The 11,323-nt window shown below is 42.3% G+C and overlaps 1 pseudogene; it reads left to right on the top strand.

Moving 5' to 3' along the window:
- Positions 1-10,428, top strand: LOC132368058 (LLGL scribble cell polarity complex component 2-like; annotated as a pseudogene).
- The last annotated feature ends 895 nt before the right edge of the window (positions 10,429-11,323 follow it).

Genomic DNA, 11,323 nt, shown 5'->3' on the forward strand with positions numbered 1-11,323 from the left:
ATGGAATGGAAAAATGGAATGAAGGTTTCAGATGGAATTAAGGTTGGTAATCAGCAGACCTTGAGATGATGGTATATTAGTTTCCTATTGTTGCTACAAGTTCTGTGGCTTAAAACAACACACATTTATTCTCTTACAGTTCTGGATGTCAGAAAGCCAACATCAGTTTTCACTGGGCTAAAGTCAAAATGTTTTCAGGGCCGATTTTTTTCTGGAGTCTCTGAATGGAAAGTCCCTTTTCTTGTTTTTTTCATCTTCTAGTGGCCACTTGTATTCCTTGGTTTGGGGCCCCTTCCTCTGTCTTTGAAGCACATCCCTCTAATCTCTGCTTCTGTCATATCTCCTTCACCTCTCTTTCATGAAATCTCCCTCAATCTCTCTCTTATAAGAACACTTGCAATTAATTTAGAGTTCACCCACATAATCTAGGATAATCTCCCCTTTTCAAAACCCTTAATTTAATTACATATGCAAAAGTCCCTTTTTCCATATATGGTAGCAATCATAGGTTCCAGGAACTCAGGCTTGGATATCTTTGGAGGACATTATTCACTCTGCCATGTGTATAGAGATTATCCTAGAGTATCCAGATGGTCCCAATGTAATTATAATTCATATAAATGGAAGAGAGAGGCATAACAAAGAACCAGAGAGCTGGCAGTGTGAGAAAGACTTAGTCCGATGGTGATGGCTCTGAAGATGAAAAAAGAGGGCAGTAAGCCAAGGAATGTGGAAGGCCTCTAGAGAGTGGAAAAGGCAAGAAACAAATTATCCTACAGAGCTTCAGAAAGGAACACAGTCCTGTTAACACATTGATTTTAACTCAGTGAGACCCATTTCGGAGTTTAATTTTAGTAAGAACACTTGAGATTTATCCTCTTAGTAGTTTTTTAAGTATACAATACAGTATTGTTGACTATAGGGTAGATACAGTGTTGTAGAGCAGATCTCTAGAACTTATTCATCTTGCTTAACTGAAACTTTATGCCTATTGATTAATAATTCACACATGCCCTCTCTCTGGCTCCTGGCAACCACCATTACACATTTTGATTCTATGAATTGGACTATTTTAGGTAGCTGGTATAACTGAAATCGTGCAATATTTGTCTTTCTGTGACTGGTTTATTTCACTTAGCATAATATCTTCAAGGTTCATCCACGTTGCATATTGCAGAGTTTCCTTCTTTTTAAAGGCTAATAATCCATTGTATGTGTATACCACTATGACTCTATTCATCTGTTGATAGACATTCATGTTTTTTCACATCTTGGCTATCGTGACTGGTGCTGTAATGGAGTGTAATGAACATGGGAGATTTCTTTGAGATCCTAGTTTCAGTTCTTTTGGATAAATACCTAGAACTGGGATTGCTTGGTCATATGGTAGTTCTATTTTTATTTATATTTTTTGGCCACACTGCACAGCATGCGGGATCTTAGTTCCTCGACCAGGGATCAAACCCGTGCCCCCTGCATTAGAAGCGCAGATTCTTAACCACCAGACCACCGGGGAAGTCCCAGTAGTTCTGTTTTTAATTTTTTGAGGAACCTCTATACTGTTAACCATAGTGGCTACACTATTTTGCTTTCCCACCAACAGTGGACAAGGGTTCCAGTTTCTCCACATCCTAACCAACACTTGTGGTCTTTTTTTTTTTTTTTTTAAATAATAACCATCCTTACAGGAGTGAGGTGATATTTCATTGTGGCTTTGATTTGATTTGTATTTCCATGATGGTTATAGACTGTGGAGCATTTTTTCATATACCTGATAGCCATTTATATGTCTGCTTTGGAGAGATGCCTATTCAAGTCCTTAGCTCATTTTAAAATCAGGTTTTGGTTTTTGGCTGTTGAGTTGTAGGAGTTCCTTACATATTTTGGATATTAACCCCTTATAAGTTATATAGTTTGCAACTATTTTCTCTGAGTCCATAAATTGCCTTTTCACTCTGTTGTTTCTGTTGCTATAAAGGAGCTTTTTAGTTTGATGTAGTCCCAATTGACTGTTTTGCTTTTGTTGCCTGGGCTACTGTTGTCATATACAAAAAAATCATATTCAAGACCAATGAAGCTTTTCCCCAACATTTTCTTCTAGGAGTTTTACACTTTCATATCTCTTCTTTAAAAGTTAATCCATTTTGAGTTGATTTCCGTGTATGGTATAAGATAAGGGTACTATTTCATTCTTTAGCATATAGATATTCAGTTTTCCCAACACCAGTTGTTGAAGAGATTATCCTTTCCCCATTGTGTATTCTTGGCACTTTTGTCAAAGATCAGTTGACCATGTATGCATATGTTTATTTCTGGGCTCTCTAGTCTGTTCCGTTGGTCCAAATCTCTGTCTTTATGCCAGTACAGTACTGTTTTGACTATTGTAGCTCTGTAATATATTTTGAAATCAGGAAGTGGAGTACCTCCAGTTTTGCAAGATTGCTTTATCTATTCGGGTTCTTTTGGTGTTTCCGTATGAGTTTTAGGATTGCTTTTTCTACTTTTGTGAAAAAATGCTGTTGGAATTTGGATAGGGGTTACATAGAATCTGTAGATCACTTTGGGTAGTATGGACATTTTAACAATATTAACTCTTCAATCCATGAATATGGGATATCTTTCCATTTGTTTGCGTCTTTATCAACGTCTTATAGTTTTCAGTGCACGGGTCTTTCACATCCTTGTTTATATTTATTCCTAAATATGCTATTGTTTTTTATGCTGTTATGAATGATATTTCTTTAATTTTCAGATAGTTCAGTGTTAGTATAGAGAAATACAACTGATTTTTGTATGTTGATTTTGTATCCTGCAAATTTACTGAATTTATTAGTTCTAACAGTTTCTTGGTGGAGTCTTTAAGATTTTCTATATATAAGATATTGTCATTTGCAAACATGGACAGTTTTACTTCTTTCTTTCCAATTTGGATGCCTTTTATTTCTTTTTCTTGCCTAAGTGTTCTAGCTATAATTTCTAGTACTATGTTAAATAGAAGTAGCAAGAGCAGTTATCCTTGTCTGTTACTAATATTAAAGAAAAAGCTTTCAATTTTTTACCATTTAGTGTGAGGTTAGCTGTGGGCTTGTCATATATGGCCTTTATTATGTTGAGGTAATTTCCTTATATTCCTTGTTTTTTGAGAGTTTTTATCATAAAAGGGTATTTGAATTTTGTCAAATGCTTTTTGTTCATCTGTTGAGATGATTGTGTAATTTTTATTCTATATTCTGGTATTGTGGTGTATCACATTTATTGATTTGTATATGTTGAACCAACATCCTTGCATCCCAGGGATAAATCCCACTTGGTCATGATCTACAGTCCTTTTAAAAAGCTCTTGAATTTGGTTTGCTAGTATTTTGTTTAGGATTTTGCATTTGTATTCATCTGGGATATTGGCCTGTAGTTTTCTTTTCTTGTAGTGTCTTTTTCTGGCTTTGGTATCAGGATAATGCTGACTTCATAAATGAGTTTGGAAATGTATATACTTCTCTTCAAGTTTTTGGAAGAGCTTGAGACAGATTGGCATTAATTCTTTTAAAATGTTTGGTAGAATTCATTAGTGAAGCCGTCTGGTCCTGGGCTTTTCTTCCTTGGGAGATTTTTGATTATTGATTCAACCTTCATACAAGTTATAGGTCTTGTTAGACTATAGTTGAGACTTTTTTTTTTGGAGAGGGCTGTGCCATGCAGCTTGTGGGATCTCCGTTCCCTGACCAGGGATTGATCCCAGGCCACAGCAGTGAAAGCCGGGAATCCTAACCACTAGGCCACCAGGGAACTCCCTAGACTTTGTTTTTCTTTATGATTGGGTCTTGGTAGGTTGTATGTTTCTAGGAATTTATCCATTATTTCTAGGTTATCCAGTTCGTTGGTGTATAATTGTTCATACTGGTCACTTATGATCTTTTTAATTTCTATGGCATCTTTTTTTTTTAATTCTTTTTAAAATTAATTAATTAATTTTTTGCTGTGTTGGGTCTTGTTGCTGCACGCGGGCTTTCTCTAGTTGCGGTGCGTGGGCTTCTCATTGTGGTGGCTTCTCTTGTTGCGGAGCATGGCTCTAGGCACACAGGCTTCAGTAGTTGTGGCACGTGGGCTCAGTAGTTGTGGCTCATGGGCTCTAGAGCTCAGGCTCGGTAGTTGTGGCACACGGGATTAGTTGCTCTGCAGCATGTGGGATCTTCCCAGACCAGGGCTCGAACCCACGTCCCCTGCATTGGCAGGCGGATTCTTAACCACTGCACCACTAGGGAAGCCCCTATGGCATCTTTTTAAATGTCTTCTCTTTCATTTTATTTTGTCATCTCTTTTTTTTTCTTAGTCTTTCTAAGAGTTTGTCCATTTTATTTACCTTTTCAAAATATCAGCTCTTAGTTTCATTGGTTTTTTTCACTTGTTTTTCTATTTTCGATTTCACTTACTTATGTTCTAATCTTTCTTATTCCCATCTTTTTGATAACTGTAGGCTTAATTTATTCTTTTTCTCGCTTCTTGGGGTGTAAAGTTAGGTTGTTTGAGATTTTTTTTTCTTTTTTAATTAAGCATTTATGACAATAAATTTCCCTCTTAGTACTGCTTTTGTTGGATCTCATATGTTTTGATATGTTGTGTTTTTATTTATCTCAAGGTATTTTCAAATTTCCTTTTAAATCCAATTGTTGTTCAAGATTATTGTTGTTTAATTTCCACACTTGTTAATTTTTCCAGTTTTTTGTCTACTGTTGAGTGCTAGTTTCATTCCATTGTGGTCAGAAAAGATATTTGGTATAATTTCAATCTTCTTAAATTTGTTAAGACTTTGTTTTGTGACCTAAATGTGAGCTATCCTGGAGAATGTTCCATGTGCACTTGAGAAGAATGTGTTCTGCTGCTGTTGGGTGGAATGTTCTATACAGTAAGTCTCCTACATACAAACGAGTTCCGTTCTGAGAGCACATTCATAAGTCCAGTTTGTTCGTAAGTCCAACAAAGTTAGCCTAGGCACCCAGCTAATACAATCGGCTATAGAGTACTGTACTGTAATAGGTTTATAATACTTTTCACACATATAATTCATAAACAAAAAATAAAGAAAACATTTTTAATCTTACAGTACAGTACCTTGAAAAGTACAGTGTACAGTACAACAGCTGGCATACAGGGGCTGGCGTTGAGTGAACAGGCAAGAAGAGTTACTGACTGGAGGAGGGAGAGGAGGTGGGAGATGGTAGAGCTGAAGGATCAACAACAAAAGGAGACAGAGGGCAAGCTGCAATTTTCACTCACACCTGACGATGGCACAGGTTCTGGTTCCTTGCTGGATTTAATTCTGTCTACCCTCTTGAAAAAACGAACCAGTGATGTCTGGGTAGTAGCTCTTTTTTTCTCATCATAGATGACATGGTAGCACTGGATTGCATTCTGAACGGCTGCTGCAACCTTCGTGTACTGTTCTACATTCTGGTCCTATGCCTCAAAAACTAAGAGTGCCTCCTCAAATAAAGAAAATCCCCTTGCCATTTCCTGCATCGTGAATCTCTTCGGTTCTTCAGTTACTTCTTCTTTCTCTTGTCTCTCTTCATCCTTGCTCTGGGCCTCCAATTCCATCAGGTCTTCATTAATAATCTCCTCATGTTGCACAGCAAGGAGTTCAATGAAGTCGTCCTCTTGCAGATCTAGCTGAAATAAAGATACTATACTACTGTACTCTGTACAGTACTGTACAGTAAAGTACACAGAAGCACAACGACTTGTAGAGGATGCATGCAAGTGACAATATACGCCAGACAAGTGAACTAACTTACGTGATTGGACATGCGAACACACGTTCCTATCTTTGAAAGTTTGCAACTTGAAGGTTCGTATGTAGGGGACTTACTCTGTATGTCTGTTAGGTCCATTTAGTCTATAGTTTTGTTCAAGTCCTCTGTTTCCTTTTTGATCTTCTGTCTGGATGTTCTATCCATTACTGAGAGTGGAGTCTCTTACTATTATTGTCTTGTCTTATATTGTTTATTTCTCCCTTCAAACTGTCAATGTTTGCTCTATATATTTAGGTGCTCTGATGTGTGTAATATATATAATTCTTATATCTTGTTGGTAGATTGGCACTTTTATCAGTATAATGTCCTTCTGTCTCTTATGACAATTTTTGACTTATAATCTATTTTGTGTGATACAAGTATAGCCAACCCTGCTCTATTTTGGTTACTATTTCTGTGGAATGTCTTTTTCCATCCCTTCACTTTCAACCTGTGTGTCCTTTTTAGACAGCATATAGTTGAGTCTTGTTTTTTTAATTCGTTCAGCCACTCTTTGTCTTTTAACTAAAGAGTTTAATATTTTTTCATTTAATGTTAATTACTGACAGAAAAAGATTTACTGTTACCATTGAGTTCACTGTCTTCTGTTAGGTTTTTTTGTTTTTTGTTTTTGTTTGTTTTGTTTGTTTGCTTTTTTCTCTGAAAGATCCTTTTATGAATCATGGTGGAATTACCTGTACCAGATATTTTAAATATGCAGAACTTTATAATCATGAGGTGATTTCAGTGAACAAGAAAAGCTTTCCAAAGTGAACTTAGCCAAAATTGTATTTAATCTTCCTTAAATATAGACACATTTTAGTTATTGGGGAGAAAGTCTGTTGAAATATAACAGGAAGTATTCGGATCCCTCTCTACTACTCCTCCGCCCTGCCCCCTGTAGCTTCACATAGCCCAGAATCCATTTACTTTTTTTTTTTTTTTAATAAATTTATTTATTTTATTTTTGGCTGCGTTGGGTCTTTGTTGCTGTGCACGGGCTTTCTCTAGTTGCGATGAGCGGGGGCTACTCTTCACTGCAGTGCGCGGGCTTCTCATTGCGGTGGCTTCTCTTGTTTCAGAGTACGGGCTCTAGACGCGGGCTTCAGTAGTTGTGCACAGGCTTAGTTGCTCCGCGGCATGTGGGATCTTCCCGGACCAGGGCTCGAACTCGTGTCCCCTGCATTGGCAGACAGATTCTTAACCACTGCGCCACCAGGGAAGCCCTCCATTTACTTTTGTTCCAATAACCATTATACTTTATATTCTTTTAAAGTGGAAACTTTGAAGTTGTAATAAATGGATTGTATCATACTACTCAGTTTGTTCAATTCAGTAAGCATTCATAGAGCATTAGGCATCCCTCTAGTTTAGGTACCAGAGAGCAGTAGCTTTCAAACATTGTATACCATGAAAAACAACATTTTATACCATGACTCACAGTAACAAGTATCAATATGGTTAACGTTGTAACCCACCATGTCATTTGTGTGCACCTATACTCATAACTGAAACAAGTCTCATGAAATAACACTTATTGGGATTATGGGAGATATACTTTGATATTTTCTGTTCTATTTTTTTTCTTTTTAAAAACTTTTTATTGAAGTATAGTTGATTTACAGTGTTAATTTCTGCTATACAGCATTGTGACTCAGTTATAAATATATATAATATTTTTCATATTTTTTTCCATTATGGTTTAATCACAGGATATTGAATATAGTTCCCTGTGCTATACAGTAGGACCTTGTTGTTTATCCATCCTGTATATAATAGTTTGCATCTGCTAATCCCAAACTCCCAGTACTTCCCTCCCACATCCCCACTCCCTCTTGCCAACCACAAGTCTGTTCTCTATGTCTGAGTCTCTTTTTGTTCCATAGATATGTTCATTTGTGTCCTGTTTTAGATTCCACATATAAGTGATATAATACGGTATTTGTCTTTCTCTTTCTGACTTACTTCACTTAGTATGATAATCTCTAGGTCCATCCATGTTGCTGCAGATGGCATTATTTCATTTTTTTTAATGGTTGAGTAATATTCCATTGTGTGTATATATACATATATATACACATATCACATCTTCTTTATCCATTCATCTGTCGATGGACATTTAGGTTGTTTCCATGTCTTGGCTATTGTACATAGTGCTGCTATGAACATAGTTTCCAGAGGAGGCCCTCCACCGGTGGGTGTTTGAGGTGGTGGAGGCTCTGCAGGAACATCCTTGGGACCCCGACCAGATCCTCATTGGCTACAGCTTGGGCCTCATCGTCTTCTGGGACCTGCAGGGCAGCCGTGTGCTCTGTCATTTCCTCAGCAGCTAGCAACTGGAGAATATCTGCTGGCAGCGGGATGGTCATCTGATAGCTGCCATTCTGACAGCAGCTACTGCCAGTGGCCCGTGTCCAGTGATACCCAGCAACCAGAGCCACTGCACAGCTGTGTGCCTTATGGTCCTTTTCCTTGCAAAGCTATTACCAACATCTTCTGGCTGACCACCAAGCAGGGGTTGCCCTTCACCATCTTTAAGGGTGGCATGCTGTGGGCCGGCTATGGGGACTGCCACTGCATCTCGGTGGCCCACAACAGCCGGCAGACAGCCTCTGACTTCACCTCCCGAGTCATCGACTTTACTCTTCTCGTTGAGATGGACCGTGCGGCTGCCTTTGATGACCCCTACGCTCAGGTGGTGCTGGCTGAGGAGGAGCTGGTGGTGATTGACCTGCAGACGGCCGGTTGGCTGCAGATTTAGCCTCCCTACCTGGCCTCCCTGAATTGCTCTGCCATCACCTGCTCCCACCAAGTCTCCAACATCCCCCTGAAGCTGTGGGAGCACATCATCGCTGCTGGCAGCTGGCAGAACACACACTTCTCCACCGTGGAGTGGCCCATAACTCATAGGGCATGAGGACAGCATGGTGAGGTTCTGGGATGCCTCTGGCATGTGCTTGCTGCTGCTGTACAAACTCAGCACTGTACAGGTGTTCCTCACCAACACAGACCCCAGTGAGAGCCTCACTGCCCAGGGCCAGGATGAGTGGTCCCTGCTCTGCAAGGTGGGCTCCTTCGACCCCCACAGTGACGATCCTCAGCTGGGCATCCAAAAGATTTTCCTCTGCAAATACAGTGGCTACCTGGTTGTGGCCACCATGGCAGGGCAGGTGAGGTTGCTGGAGCTAAATGACGAGGAGGTGGAGCACTCCGTGGAGCAGGTGGAGGCTGACCTGCTGCAGGACCAGGAAGGCTACCTCTGGAAGGGGCAGGAATGCCTGTGTGCCTGCCCGGGGCCTGTGCACTTTGAGCCTGGCTTTCAGCCCTTCCTATTGGTGCAGTGCCAGCCCCTGGCTGTGGTCACCTTCTTGGCCCTGCACTCCCAGTGGCACCTCGTGGCCTTCGGCACCAGCCATGGCTTCAGCCTCTTTGACCACCAGCAGTAGCAGCAGGTCTTTGTCAAGTGCATACGCCTCAATGATCAGCTCGCCTTGGAGGGCCCGCTGTCCCACGTGAAGTTCCTAAAGACATCTCTGTGCCAGTCCTTCCGCTGGACACGTCACAGCCGGGTGTCCAAAAGGTAGCAGTGGCCCACTGGCCCTCCAGAAGATGTGCAGGAGGGGAGCACCAGGGCAGAGCAGACCCACATGCAGAACATGGAGCTGGCACCCGTGCAGTGCAAGATGGAGGCCCATTTGGCAGCAGACACCTTCATGGGCTTAGTCCGGACCCTCTACTTCACTGACATCTACCTGAGGAACAACTCTCGCCTCTGCCCCTTGCTGTGGGCTGGCACCAATGGTAGTACCGTCTATGCCTTTGCCTTGTGCATGACACCTGAGGAGCAGAGAATAGATGAGCCGGTGCGAGCAGAGCAGGCCAGGGAGATCCAGCTGTTGCCTGGTGGGCATCCTGGTGCTGGACGGACACAGTGTGCCCCTTCTCAAGTCCCTGGAAGTGGCCCATGACCTGTCAAAGAGCCTGGACATTCAGGGAAGCCACCAGCTACTCACTGTGTCAGAAGAGCAGTTCAAGGTGTTTCACGCTGCCCAAGATCAGTGCCAGGCTGAAGCTGAAGCTAACCACCCTAGAGGGCTTGCGGGTGCAGTGAGTCACTGCGACCTGCTTCCGCAGCTGTCGAGCTGAGGACTATAGGGAACATCACCTGGCTGTCCTCACCAACGTGGGTGATGTCCAGGTGGTCTCACTGCCCCTGATCAAGCCCCAGGTTCACTATAACTACTTCTGCTGGGTGGATGTCAGCAGCATTGCTTTCTGCATCTTCACCAAATATGGCCAAGGTTTCTACCTGATCTCACCCTCCGAACTTGAGCACTTCTCTCTCTCCACCAAGTGGCTGGTTGAGCCCCAGTGTCTGGTGGATTCAGCAGAAACGAAGAACTACAGCCGCCCCCGCAATGGATCGGGCCCTGAGAAGGCCTTGGGCGGAGCCAGGAACTAAGCCAAAGTGATGGAGAGGAGAGGAGAGGAGGTCGGCCCGAGATGGAGCATGCTCTGCTCAGTGACGAGAGGGTCCTGAAGGAGATCCAGAGCACGCTGGAGTGAGACCAAGGGCACTGTGGCAATTGGCCATTCTTAGCAAGTGGGTTGCAGCCTCAGCAATGGGGGAGGATGCTCCTGAGTTGCTATCACTCTATCTCCTTCTGCGGCAGAGTGAGTGGTAGGGGCATCCAGGCTGCATGATGAGCACACACTACTGAGGCCTCTTCCTTGGGTCACCACCCCACCTGGAGAGGCCCATGCACTGGGCCATGCAGGGGCTAGGGGGACCCCCAGTTTCCACCCTGCTGCTGCTCCTGGCCTCGGGAGAGGAGACACCCCAGGTCCTTGGGGCTATCCCTTCCTGGGCCTTGGCTATCTTGGTCCTTTTGTCAATGTTGCACAGTTTTTAAACCCCCCACTCCCCCCTTTTTGTTAGTCTTTTAATTAGTTTGTCTTCCTTTTCCTCTCTTGATGTCTTCCTTTGTGTTTTGTTGTTTTTTTGTATAGCTGTGCTTTGATTCCTCTCTTTCTTCTGTGTAGTTTCTGTAGGTCCTTCCTTCCTTCCTTCCTTCTTTCATTGGGTCTTCTTTGCTGCGTGCGGGCTTCCTCTAGTTGTGGTGAGCAGTGGCTACTCTTCGTTGTGGTGCGTGGGCTTCTCATTGAGGTGGCTTCTCCTGTTGCAGAACATGGGGTCTAGGTGCGCGGGCTTCAGTAGTTGTGGCTCGCAGGCTCTAGAGCACAGGCTCAGTAGTTGAGGCGCAGGGGCTTAGTTGCTCTGCGGCGTGTGAGATTTTCTCAGACCAGGGCTCAAACCCGTGTCCCCTGCATTGGCATGAAGATTCTTAACCACTCCGCCACCAGGGAAGTCTGTGTTTTTCTTTTTTATTGTGGTAAAATATACATAACGTGATATTTACCATCTTAACCATTTTTTAGTACAGTTCAGTGGTGTTAAATACATTCACATAACTTTTTCATCATGTAAAACTGAACCTCTGTACCCTTTAAACAATGACTCCCCATTCTCCCCTCCC

This window comes from Balaenoptera ricei, chromosome 6, assembly GCF_028023285.1.
Source record: "Balaenoptera ricei isolate mBalRic1 chromosome 6, mBalRic1.hap2, whole genome shotgun sequence".
NCBI lineage: Eukaryota > Metazoa > Chordata > Mammalia > Artiodactyla > Balaenopteridae > Balaenoptera > Balaenoptera ricei.